Source organism: Bos grunniens, chromosome 10 (genome assembly GCF_055505025.1).
Source record: "Bos grunniens cultivar Pamir isolate PY7600 chromosome 10, Bosgru_T2T1.0, whole genome shotgun sequence".
NCBI lineage: Eukaryota > Metazoa > Chordata > Mammalia > Artiodactyla > Bovidae > Bos > Bos grunniens.
The window spans coordinates 20,918,367-20,928,184 of NC_141174.1; the positions used below are offsets into that span (position 1 = coordinate 20,918,367).

Below are 9,818 nucleotides of genomic sequence, written 5' to 3' on the forward strand. Positions count from 1 at the left end.
ACAGGCAGATTCTTTACCAGTTGAGCTACCAGGAAAGCCCAGACATTCACTAGAATGGTGAATAATAAATAATTTTCTGTCAAAAATTAAATTTTTTTAAAATTAAATTTTTTTAATTAAAAGGATTGAACATAGTACGTATTGGTAAAATGTAAAGCAGCTGGAAATTCCATACACTGTTGGTGAGAGGCAAAATGGTACAGCCACTTTGGAAAACATGCGGACAGCTTTTTAAAAAGGCAAGTATACATGGACCATGTGACCCGGCCATTTCACTTTAGTTATCCGAGAGAAATGAAAGCATATGTCCACACAAAGACCTGGACACAAGTGGTCACAGAAGCTTCATTTGGAATAGCCCTACATTGTAAACAATCTGTATTGGTCTACTCAGTCTGCTGCAATAAAATACCACAGGTTGTGGAGAGAACAACAGAAACAACAGCACTTCATTTTCTCACAATTCCGAGGCTGGAAAGTCCACGATCAAGATTCTGGTTCTGGTGAGGGCTCTCTTCCTTGTTTGCAGATGGCTGCTTTGTCCTTTCATCTGATTGTGCTTGGGGAGAGAGAGAGAAACAGAAGGGAAAAGAGAGGGGGAGAGAGAGGGCTTTCTGGTGTATCTTCTTCTAAGAACACTAATTGTATTCCATCAGGGCCCCACCCTTAAGACTTACCTCACATTAACTACCTCCTAAAGACCCTGTTTCCAAATACGGTCATCTTGGAGTTAGGGCTTCAACTTTGTGGGGACATACTTCAGTACAGGCGTGCGTGCTAAGTCGCTTCAATTATGTTGGATTCTTTGTGACGCTGTGGACTGTAGCCCGCCAGGCTCCCCTGTCCATGGGATTCTCCAGGCAAGAATACTGGAGTGGGTTGCCATGCCCTCCTCCAGGGGATCTTCCAGACCCAGGGATGGAACCTGTGTCTCTAATGTCTCCTGCACTGGCAGGCGGGTTCTTTACCACTAGTGCCACCTCGGAAGCGCACTTCAGGACATGGCACAGTTGAAATGTCCATCAACAGGGGAACAGACAAACTAATTATGGTGCTGCCATATAATGGCATACTAGTCATCCATTCGGAGAAGGCAATGGCACCCCACTCCAGTACTCTTGCCTGGAAAATCCCATGGACAGAGGAGCCTGGTAGGCTGCTGTCTATGGGGTCGCATAGAGTCAGACACGACTGAGCAACTTCACTTTCACTTTTCACTTTCATGTATTGGAGAAGGAAATGGCAACCCACTCCAGTGTTCTTGCCTGGAGAATCCCAGGGACGGGGGAGCCTGGTGGGCTGCTGTCTATGGGGTCTCACAGAGTCAGACACGACTGAAGCGGGGTCTCACAGAGTCGGACACGACTGAAGCGCCTTAGCGGCAGCAGCAACAATCATCCATTAAAAGAAGTAAATTATTTATGTACTCCACACTGTAGATACAATTCAGTGTAATTATGCGGATTGAAAGAAGCCAGACAAAAAAGTATATACTAGATGATCCCATTTACATTTAGAAATGCAAAGTCATCAATAGCAACAGAAAGCAGATTAGAGATGGCCTGAGGATGGGGAAAGGGGAGAGGAACAGAAGGAAGGGATTATAAAGTTGCACAAGTAAATTTATGGGTTTGGTGAATATGTTAATTATCTTGATTGTGTCAAGGCTTTTGCAGGCAACGGTTTAATCACTATGCTGTCCACTTTCAGTACACGCAGCTTCTTGTGTCAATTATGCCTCAGTGAATCTGCAAAAATTTTGCATCTAATTAGCCCTCACTTGGACAAGTTTAATCCATTTGTAGCAAGGTTGATCTCTTTTAGGTAAACCTGTACAGAGTCAGTTCTGGCTCTTTCCTCACTCCCTGATCTCCTTGCCTGAGCAAGGATTTTCTTGTGTTCTACCGAATATTGAGAGGCCTGATTGTAAAGAAAAATGATGATCAAGTCTAGCACACTGTTTTCTTCTAAATGTATTTTGAAATCTGAAGAAAATTAGTTTGCTGTGTATTCACTTGTCTTTGAACAAATGATGTGTCATGCCTGGAGATATCAGGCTGCCACCTGAAAAATCATGTGATGATGTGATTCCCATGAATGCACAAGTCTGCTCTGTGTACCTGTGCCTTGACACATAGGCAGCAATTTCCACTGATGTGTCTACTCAATGATTGCTGGTCTGCAACTTCATTTATCATTTCAGCACGTATATGTGATGATATCCCAGGAATTTAGGCATTATCCAGGGGCTAAAGCTAAGTGCCAAGTTCTCAATCTCCAATGTAGAAGATGCTTCTTCCAACCATCCCCATAGGGAGCAGGAGCAGGTGGATGCTGGTTGGGTCCCTGCAGGGACAATAACTGCCAGGGTGGGTGGACTGGTAACAGTGAAGCCTAGCTATCCCTCATTGTAAAAAGCATGGCCACAATACTTGGCCGCTCCCTTCTCAGGAGGTGGAGTCTGTTTTCCCACTCATTGAATTTGGGTTAGCCTTGTGAGTTGTTTCCTGACCAACGGGATGTGGCAAAAGTGATAAGGGCACATGTCCCAGAACCTGGGCCTAAGAAATCTCGCAACTTTTCTGTGGCCCTCTTGGCATGCCCCTGCAGCTAGGTATGACTGCATTAGATAACTGAATGGCATCACCTGGAGGGGAGCAGGTAGAATTAAGAGCCTGGTCTGGTCAGTGAGGTCATCTCAGATCATCCTGCTTTAGTCAACCCACCAGATGACTGCAAACGCATGAGAGATCCCAGGCAAGACCGGAAGCACTACCCGGGTAAGTCCATTGCCAATGCAGAATCGTGAGCAAACAGATGGTTGTTGTTGTAAGTGGATCAGTTTGGGGGTGGCTTGTTATGCAGTGATAATGCTTACCTAAGGGCCCTTTGTGAAATCTAAGGCAGTTCCCAGAAAGCTCCTCAGAGCCAGTTTCTAGTGTTTTCACTGCCTTGCATCACAATAGCAGGCAAATCACTTACCATCTGCACTTCAGTTATTCTGCTGTTTAAATGGCATCAGCATCATGTATTTCAGAGGGTGTGTAGTGAAAAGTTATTCTTGTGAGATGTTTCTGTATGTAGTTGTGGGGGAGTGAAAAGTTTAGCTACATATTTAGAAAGTGGGTCTATTTTGATGGTTTGGGCTAATAAGATTTCTTTGTTGAGGCTGCCCTTAAATAGACTTAATGTCAGTCTGTTCTGGGTTTCCTAGCAGACGGTCTTCAGACTGCTGATGGTCTACTCTCATCCCTTCCTTCTCCCTGCCCCAGGCCCTTCCTGTCATCTCCGGGGAAGGAGACCTGGAGATGTTGCAGGCTTTTACAGCTTTTATTCTTTTCCTTTAGGAAAGCCTCTATCCTACTTTTATCCTTTGCTCCTAGCACAGTGCCCTGTGTGCAATAGGTGCTCGATATCCCTTGAATGATGACACTATTAAACTGCTGATGCTTTAACTGGGATGAGCCCCTTCTCTCCAGTATAAGGACCCAAGGAAGGTTAAAAATATAATTATTTCATTTGAGAGAGGAGCTGCCCTTTAAAAGAGGCACCTGCTGAAGCTCGCATCTAGGATGGGTATCACCAAGGACCTACAGCAAATCCTGTTTTGCTAGAATTGTCTAACTTGGCCCTTTGGTTACTAAAGATAGAGCCGGTGGTGGCCCATTGTCCTGGAGAAGGAAGCAAATATGGCAAGCTTTGCAGTGAGGGTTTGGTCTGATGCCCTGGGTGGTTGATGTTGAAAAAAAAATTGGAGAAATATGTTTCAGGGGACAAGGAGTCTACTTGATTGAAAGGGATTTAGGACTCAGACTACACTTCTTTAGGGTTTAATGTTATTTGACACTTCAAGTGCCTGAGGTGGTCCCAGCTAGAGTCAGCAGGCAGGAAGGGACACAAAGACTCCCCCAAGGGCAGACTATATCAATAGCAAGGGTGGGGGGTGCCGGAAGGACTATTTGGGCTCAATACCGGTACTGAGATTGTCAGATTAGAAAGGTTGTTGTAGGTAGAACGTGTTTAAGGCTGGAAACTCTGCCTGACCTAGTCACCTAGCACTTTGAGTGAGCTTTGAAATCGATAACTGGGTACATGCATGCACTTAAGGAGCCCAGACCTTTAGATGTGAGAGAAGACCATTAAAACAGCCAGGGGCCAAAACTCTGGCCTCGCATAACAGTATGAGGAGGGACAACCTCTTTCTTTATTCCTTACACTGAGAACAATTTTATTTATGTGTGAGGTGTAGAGCTGAAGTATCTGGGTACAAACCCCAATTTTACCCCTTATCACCTTATAGTGTTGTTACAAGGATTAAATGACAGCTTCGTGTGGACTTTCCTGGTGGACCAGTGGTGAAGAATCCACCTGCCAGGGACACAGGTTTGATCTCTGATCCTGGAAGGTCCCACATGCTGTGGGGCAACTTAGCCTGTGAACCACAGCTTGTGAGCCCACACTCCAGAGTCAGTGAGCCACAACTGCTGAACCCATGTGCCATATATACTGAAGCCCACATGTCTAGAGCCCATGCTCTGCAACAGGAGAAGCCATCACAATGAGAAGCCTCGAACAACAGCTAGAGAGGAGCTGCCCTCGCTTCAACTAGAGAAAGTGCATTCACAGCAACGAAGACCTACAGCAGCCATAAATAAATAAATGAAATGTTAAAAAGAGCTACATGTAACTTGATTAGAACAATACTTGACATGCAGTGAAAGATCAATTAATGTCAGCTGTATGCTTTTACAGGTGTAGGCAGGGCTCACATAGGGCTGTGCAAATTTTTTTTTTTTTCCCACTGTGGTCCTATGGCACACATGGCAGATTCTCCAGCTCTCCTTTTAGGAGGCACTTGGAATGCGTGAGGACTGCTCAGTCGTGACCATCAACAGTGTGTTCTGGTGCCCACGGAGCTGCTTCCAGAGGGATGGCTCTGAGTGTGAGCTTCTTTCTCTGGCAGCTCATCCAACACTACCAGCAACTTCAGGTGTGCATCAGCCTCCAGGAGGCTCTCTTTGTCCCAACAGAATTTAGGACTATCACCAAAGGTAACCCCAGGCAGGAAAGAAGCCCAGTTTCACAGGGAAACACTGAATTCAAGCTACCTAATAAGACACTGAACAGAAATGTGGCCTTGCTTTGTATACTTAGCTGAAATGAAGTGGCTCATCCCATTACTTTTGAATTCCCTCCATCACAGTGTGGTCCGGCACCAGCCGCATCACATGACCTGGACATTGGTCAGAAATGCTCAACTTCACACCCCATCCCAGACTCCCTGAATCAGAAACTCTTGGGTGGGTCCCAGCCATCCCCGTTTTAACAAGCTCTCAGGATGATTCTGGGACTTATGAAAGACTTGGAGAACCACTGGTCTCTGACATCCTTGCCAAATGGTTGCCTGACTGACTTCTGCTTGACCTCTTGTGATGGAGAACTCACTACCTCTGAGCGTCTTCTTAAACACGTCTTGCCCAAATCAAATTCCGTGTCATTTTTCTTTCGTCAGTTCTAATTCTACCAGTCACTTTGAAGTGAAATTTGCTCAGTTGTGACCGACTCTTTGCGACCCCCATGGACTATACAGTCCAGGGAATTCTCCAGGCCAGAATACTGGAATGGGTAGCCTTTCCCTTCTCCAGGGGATCTTCCCAACCCAGGGATCAAATCCAGGTCTCCCGCATTGTAGGCGGATTCTTTACCGGCTGAGCCACCAGGATAGCCCAAGAATACTGGAGTGGGTAGCGTATCCCTTCTCCAGCGGATCTTCCCAACCCAGGAATCGAACTTTGGTCTCCTGCATTATAGGCGGATTCTTTATCAACTGAGCTGTCAGGGAAGCCCACCAGTCACTTTGGGGAGTAAACAGTAAATAGCTGAGTACCAGGTAACTTGGTTTACATTATGTTTAGTTAAGAGTTGAATGTGCATTAAATTGTGCGACTTGGATGTTCTATATCCTTAGTGACAATTTACATAACGCATAGATCTTGAATAGTAGTGGAAGCGAGTATTTTAGGGTTTCTGTATCCAGTTTCTTTGTCACATATTTACTGCCTGATGGAACATTTATGTATATACAAGTTAAGGAAATTCTTATCTTTAAAGAAAGTGAGTTGCAGTGTGGGAAGAGGCGTGAAATAGTGGAAAGAACTCTGACCTAGTGGTAAAAAGACCTGCCGTTCTGGTCCTGGATCTGCTGTTGGTTAGCCCTGTGCTACTGAGTGTGCCAACCACTCTACGCCTTAGTCTACTCATTTGTAAAATGAGGAGGTGGGATTAATGGTTTATTTGGGCAGATTCTATGAGTCTTACTTTGGAAGGAAACCTTTGTAAGATAAGAAAAGCATTTTCATAAGGGATCTGTGTTGACTGTAAAGACTATAGCAAGACAATTTATGATAAAAATCACATGCCTGTTTCTCTAAGCATCACTGACACCCTACTTTGGAATATGGGTCCCAGCTCTTTTTGCTCTAGGAACGAGCAGCAGGTAGCTTAACAGAAGGCAGAACAGGTGCAGGAGGAACTAACAGGGGCACTGGGGAAAAGACAGACTTGCTTTCCTGAAATAAGCCCCAGCCTTCAGCCAAGTGACTTGTGTAGATTAATTTTAAAAAATTAATCCATAAATTAAAAAAAAACTCATTAAAGGGTCTTAAAATAGGATCAAGACTGGGGCTGTAAGCTGGGGTTGGGGGCCTGAGGCAACTTCCTTCTTCCTTCTACTTTCCTTCTCTTTCTTTCACTCATCCATGAGCTTTGATCTGAAAAGGAGATGGGTCAGGACTCTTAGATTGCAAGTGACTGATTGTCTAGCTCAGTTCAGAAGATATTTATTTTTTTGAATGATGGATATTGGAGTGGCTGTAGCTTTAAAGAAACAACTGAGTCCAGGAAGCAGGCTACCTCCGTTGCAGCAGGGCCCTTGGGGATCTGTTTTATGGGGTGCTGCTGTGAGATGACTCTGGGTATTTGTCTTAACTCAAAATTCGTATTCCCCAGGAAGAGATTCTGATTGCCCACTAAGGTCCTGTGTTCACCCCATAACAAGAAGATGAGCAGCTTCATCAGAAGAGCATGGATTTGGGTAGGGCAGCTCCCAAAGGTGTGTGTGTTGGTTGGGGGTAAGAGTGGGGGGTTCAGTGGCTGCTACCAGAAGGAGAGGGGTGATGGGCAGACAAAGGTCACAGTGTCCAAGGCTACGGAGCGTCTCAGGAATCAATGCAAGTGGCAGCCGCACTTCTGCCACTCAAGAGCTCCCAAGGGCCCAACTGGGGAATTTCAGGATCGCCGAGAGCTGGCAGGCCTGAAGGCTGACACCTAGTGGCTGGTTTAAATCATAGCCGGTGCGGTCAACTTTTCTCGGTTTATGAGCCTTGTAAATAGCTGCATTCAATAATATTCATTGACTAACTGAATGAATGAATGAACTTTTACATGGGCTAGTGAAGTATTTCTGTCTTACATTAGCCTGTGTTGAATTTGTTTAGAAACTGCTTAATGACAAATCTTTTAGTGGCAAGTCACTGATAGCCATCAGAACTGTCTTTAACCAGCGATGGTCCTTGCTAGGACACTATTTCTGGCAGCCAGGGACAGAATTGAACCAAGACCTGGATGCCAGGGAACCTCTGCCTCTTGCCTTGCCTCCTTTCTGAATCTGCTTCATTTTTTTCCATTCAAATGTGGCAGTTTGGCCTTCTTTAATTTTCAGTCCACCTTGCCAGAAAACAGCTGTCTGTGCCTCCAGGATTTGTATCTCCTCTAGTTAAGACCCCAGGGTGACTGAGCCTGAGCTGCCTTCGTCCCCATTCCAAACCTACAGCAGGGACCCTATGTGACCCAGTTTGGGCCAGGGATCTGCCTCTTGCTCAATCAACCAAAATGGCCAAAATGGTGCTTGGAGAAGGGGTCACAATTACGATGTGGATTTGAGTATAAGAGTAGTTCTTGGAAAAGGGGTGATCTGAGCAGACAACACAATTGGTGTCTCCTACAGAAGCCAAATAACATATTTGCTTACATTTTCAGGGCTTCAAGAATACTTGAGTATACCTGAAACTAATACAATATTGTAAATGAAATATGCGTGCATGTGTGCTAAGTCACTTCAGTCCTGTCCGACTCTGTGTGACCCTATGGACACCACCAGGCTCCTCTGTCCATGGGATTCTCTAAGCAGGAATACTGGAGTGGGTTGCCATGCCTTCCTCCAGGGGATCTTCCTGACCCAGGGATCAAACTTGAGTTTCTTATATCTCTTACACTGGCAGGAGGGTTCTTTACCACTGTGCCACCTGGGAAGCCCAAATCAAGTATATGCCAATCAAAAATGTTTTAAAATTCTAAAAAAAAAAGAATACTTGATTTTCATGACTTCATTTGATTCTTGGCCCAACTGCATGAGGTTGGCAAATTAGGTATTAAGAGCTTTCTTCAATATCTGCTTTATCTCACTACTTAGCTCTGGGCTTTGTATGTGGTGGTGTCTAATTCATATTGATTAAGTTGAATTCTCATTTTCACAGATGAGAAGACTGAGGTCCACAGCACTGAATGTCTTGCTATGGGAAACACAGCTAGAAGGCAGACAACTTGATAAATTGTGGTGATGAATGTCAAATATTTCTCTCTACCCAGTGGATAAATGAAAGTCAAATTTGCTCAGGTGTGTCTGACTCTTTGCGACCCCATGGACTATACAGTCCATGGAATTCTCCAGGCCAGAACACTGGCATGGGTAGCCTTTCCTTTCTCCAGGAGATCTTCCCAACCCAGGGATCGAACCCAGGTCTCCCGCATTGCAGGCGAATTCTTTACCAGCTAAGCCATGAGGGAAACCCAGTGGGTGATTCTTAGCAATTCAGATAAGCCCTCAAGAGCCCTCCGTTATATCGTGGTTTACAGTATGTTGCCATCTGAGAAAGGGGGTCTCCAGCAACTCAGAAAGATCATACCTTAAGGTGGAGGGCTCAGGCTCTGCCATTAGAGGCCTGAAGTCTGATGGCCTCTGGGAGAACAATGTCTGTTCTTCAAGTAAGGTCTTTGCCAGAGAAGGTAGACAAACATGAAAAGAAGGTGGGTTATTAGAACTTTCAGCTGCCTTAGCAGGCCTGAGATTTGAACTTGATAGGAGAGAGGGGAGCAAGGGACTGAGGGGGACGCTACCTTTGGAAGAAGCTTTCTCCTACATGACAAGGGGCTTTCAGGGACAGCTCTGAGGTGGAGTTGATGGTCCCCAAACTGGTTGAAATCTCCCAGTTCTGCAATTTATCAAATGACCTGGGGAAGTGACATCACCACTCTGTGTCCATCCTCCCAGGGCTCTGGGAGAGCAAAATGAGAAAATGCAGGGGGAGAGCCCTTCATGGCGGTAGAGATAACACTATTATCTCTCTGTGTTCAAAGTAGGACAAACAGGGATTGTGCCAGGCAAAGATGGAGAAGGCCAAGTCTCTTTCTTCAGAGAGCTGATGGTCAAGGGGCGGGAGGGGAGCCGATGGCAATGCAAAGTGATGAGGACTCTTAAGTGTGGGTCAGTCCTGTGTGACCCAGTGAGGCCTCTGTGTGTCTTTAGGGTAGTCGGGAGAGGGTTCGCAGAGGGTGGAACTTTGGAGCTCAGTCTTCAAGGACAGGTAGCTATTCACTCAGCAGAGGAAGCTATGCTCAAAGGAAGTGGTGGAGGATGATATTGAGGCGATGGAATTACAAAAGGGCCTCCGGGTCACATCATTACTGTCAGTGCCACAGTATTTATGCTGTTTAGGTCACACCTGACTATCCGATTTCAGAGGTCCCAACCAGAAGACTCT

General features: G+C 45.5%; 1 long non-coding RNA gene across 1 annotated transcript; it reads left to right on the forward strand.

The window, feature by feature from the left end:
• The first annotated feature begins 2,502 nt into the window (after positions 1–2,502).
• LOC147364078 (uncharacterized) lies at positions 2,503–8,669 on the forward strand. Its single transcript, XR_015134090.1, has 3 exons — positions 2,503–2,780; positions 7,009–7,111; positions 8,535–8,669. It is a non-coding gene; the product is annotated as an uncharacterized LOC147364078 (long non-coding RNA).
• The last annotated feature ends 1,149 nt before the right edge of the window (positions 8,670–9,818 follow it).